Source organism: Solanum stenotomum, chromosome 7 (assembly GCF_019186545.1).
Source record: "Solanum stenotomum isolate F172 chromosome 7, ASM1918654v1, whole genome shotgun sequence".
Lineage (NCBI taxonomy): Eukaryota > Viridiplantae > Streptophyta > Magnoliopsida > Solanales > Solanaceae > Solanum > Solanum stenotomum.
Window position 1 is genome coordinate 47076478 of NC_064288.1, and position 3868 is coordinate 47080345.

The following is a 3868-nucleotide window of genomic DNA, read 5'->3' on the forward strand; positions in this document are numbered from 1 at the left end:
GGGATGGCACAAACGATGAATTTTTTTAAAATTTGAAATAGTTTTCAAATACAATTGTTTTAAGAAAAAAAAATTGAGAGGTGGCCTGGGTGGGGGTGCATCGAGTGGGAGGGGGGGGGGNTGAGTCATTTGTATAACATAGGCAGGGGTGGATCTACATGGAGGTAAGGAAGTTCACCCGAACCCCCTAGTCGAAAACTTACACAATATATATAAGGTCAAATTCTGTTTTTATGTGTCTATATATTAAAATGAACCCCCAAACACATATAAAGAGGCTAGCTCAGTGGTAAAGGGGGTTCAAGAATTTGCTTGGACGTCATGGGTTCGATTCTGCGCAACAACACTTTCCTTAATTTTTGCTTGTTTTCTTCATTTGGAAAATCAAATAGCAAGGCTGAGACGGGCTCAACATTTTTGGGCTGGAGCTTTATTATTATTTTTTTCATTTTTTTAATGTTATTTCTCCTTTTCAATATTCATTTGTTCGAATTTCTAAGGCACATTATTTTTATTTTTGTATTTTATTATTTTTATCTCTATTGCTCATTTATTTTTACGTAATTCTCTTTTTATATACAAATTCAAAGGAACTTTTTTAAAAACTATCAATTATTCTTAAACTTGAAATTGAGATAGAGAAAAAATACTTTAAAGATAAGTTAAACTAAACTTAATCGAACGAATAAATTTGAAAGGCATGATTATTCATCATATTTCTTTCTCATTTTTTCAGTTCTATTCTAGATAGACGTAAACTACATTCAAATGATTTATTCATTTTTTTTTACCGATGGAAAACCTTATAAATTGAATAAATGAACAAAAATTGGCGATGCCATTTATTTATCCTTTTAATATGCATTATAATATTAGTAACTCAATCCCCACATATTTAAAGTAATAAACAATTTTCAAAGTAACATATGATTGAATGAACACTAATTTAATTTATTTTAAAAATTCAAAATAAAGTAAAATAATAAAAAATTAAAGAAAAAAATCACTTTTTTTAAAAAAAGAATCAATGAAGCACAATAAAAGTAGGAAAAAACGCTAAATGTCGCATGACAAGACAAGTTATATTTAATGGATTAAGGATAATTTTTTTTCTTTCTCGATCTGTTTTGCTCCATTTTTTTATGTACTTCTTATTAGTTGAACCCCCTCCACGAAAATTCTGGTTCTGCCACTGAATATAGGGATATATATGAGTCACTTTTACAAAGACAACTCTAAATGACAAAATTGAGAGGTATATAAAACCTTTTTTCTAATAATATATGTTACTCTAGCTATCTCAATTCTTGACACTGATAAAATTAAAAAAATCATTTAAGTTGTTAATTATTATAAAGAAAGAGGAAGTGAAAGTTGAAGTGGAACAAGGAAGGATTTTACAGATTAGCGGTGAGAGAAGCAGAGAGAAAGAGGAGAAAAACGATCAGTGGCACCGTCTGGAGAGGAGTATGTGTGTGTGTAATTGTCTAATTTGTAAACAAGAAAATGTTGTGAGTGTTTAATTAATGAATAATTTCCTTTTAATATTTATTTAGTAGTTGTTGTTTCTCTTTCCCGTTCTCTCTAATTGTTTCAAGACACAATGATCCTCAATTCCTCATAGTTAATATTTCAGATGGTTACTCATTTTCTTTTATCATCTAGAGTTTATTTGGTAGGAAGAAAACTTTTTTTCATAAAAAAATGTGTTTTAGAAAATGTTTTCTTAAAAAATAAATATATTTTTAATTTCTTTTTTGTTTGATTGGTGAATAGAAAATACTTTTTACAAAATATTTTTTAATATTTGATTGGTGATAAAAAAATATCTTTTATTTTGGTATGAGACTAGAAAGTATTCTTTAAGAAAATAATTTTTGGCTAAAAAATCAACCTCGATAATTGATCTAGAATCCTCTAACATCTGAACTAGGACAAGACCCCGACTATCCTAACTGGGGTATTAGGGGAGGGATGGCACAAACGATGAATTTTTTTAAAATTTGAAATAGTTTTCAAATACAATTGTTTTAAGAAAAAAAATTGAGAGGTGACCTGGGTGAGGGTGCATCGAGGGGGAGGGGGGGTGTTAGGGGAAGGGTGGCGTAAAAAATGAATTTTTTTTACATTTGAAATATTTTTCAAAAATAATTTTTTTAAACAAAAAAATTGACGGGGATGGCCGGAGGGGAGGAGGAAGGCCAGGGGTGGAGATGACGTAAAAATGAAATATTTTCAAATTTGAAATATTTTTTTAAAAAATAATTTTGTTTTTGTTTGGTGGAGGAGTGGCTGATTTGGGGGGTAGGGCAAAAACAATATTTGAAATTTTAAAAATAAGAAAATTTTAAAAATTCAATTTTTTCGGATGGGGATGGTCGGATATGGAGTACGAGTAGGGTAAGAAAAATATATTGTGAAATAGAGTTTTGAAAAATGTTTTCTATAATTTTTGAAGGAAGTCATTTTCCTTACATTTGAGGAAAAATAAGTTGATTTGGAAAAAAAATTCCAAAACATTTAAGTCAACCAACCATAAAAAATTGGAATTCATACCAAACACACCTTAAAGTAATCTAAGTATGAGTTTTTTTCAAGGATTTTTCTCAATTGAAAGTCACTCAACTTTCTTGGGAAAAAGGATATATATGTCCCCGAACTTTCGTAAATGGTATGTATATACCCTTCATTATACATTTAGGTTGTTAGTACCCTTACCGTCCAAATTTAGGTGCATATATACCTTTTATACTAACAGTGATACACGTGTCTTAATCCTATCAATCAACCCGCTATTTAATAAATTTCTACCAAAAAAAAAAACCCACTTGATTCATTGAAAATCCACCCAAATAAAAATATCCACACCCAAACAAAACAAAATCAGTGGAAGTTGTCAAAATTTAACGTTTCCCCTAAACTAATCTTGACAATCTCTGTAATTATTGATCAACTCCATCAACCATTTCTTCTTTCCCAAATCTCTTAAACCCCCTTCTTAAAACCTTAGCTACATATTCATCAATCTCAAATCTAGAACCCCATCCATTCTTTTTCAGCAATCCATAAACCCTAACAATAGATTCCACATGTTCAACTTCAACCAACACCCTCACCAACCTTACCAGCGACTTATCATCACATTCAATCGTCCCCACTTTCTCCAAATTACAAAGCAATTCATCGATATGTTCAGCAAAACCCTCCGGGTCAAAGCTAAGACCATATCAGCATAAAGCCCTAAATCAGGGACATCACATTCCAATTGAACGACTGGTAATACTTTGAGGGCCAAATTGCAAAGGTCTTGTCGTAGAATTTCTTTGTAGGTTGCAATTAGATCTGTTTTGATGAGATGATTAAGGTTTTTGAGTCTTGAGCTTCGATTTGGGAAGGGTAAGTTCTTTGAGCTCGTTTTAGAGCTTGAATCGCTTGGATTGCGACGATGCTTGATCTGCCTTTGACTACAGGGGAATTTCACTTGAGAATGAGAATGATTTGGGGATGAAGATTGGGGAAAAGATGCTACTAAACAAGTCTCTTGATTTGAAATTAAGTGAATTAATTGGGGGTTTTGGGTTATATTAATTTGGGTGGATTTTTTTAATAATTCGGGTGGGTTTTTTCAAATTTTGGATAGAAATTTAACAAAGAATGAATCGACGGTTAAGATTGAGACACGTGTGCCACCGTTAGTATAAAGGGTACATATGCACCAAAATTTGGACGGTAAGGGGAATAACATCCTAAAAGTATAACGAAGGGTATACACATACCATTTACGATAATTCGGGGGATATTTGTCCTTTTTCCCAACTTTCTTTTATAATCTCAGAATCACTCAACAATGAATATTTTACCTACAAAG

The 3868-nt window shown here is 31.4% G+C and overlaps 1 pseudogene; it reads right to left on the reverse strand.

Moving 5' to 3' along the window:
• Positions 1–2915: 2915 nt before the first annotated feature.
• Positions 2916–3477, reverse strand: LOC125869964 (protein THYLAKOID ASSEMBLY 8, chloroplastic-like; annotated as a pseudogene).
• Between the last annotated feature and the right edge of the window lie 391 nt (positions 3478–3868).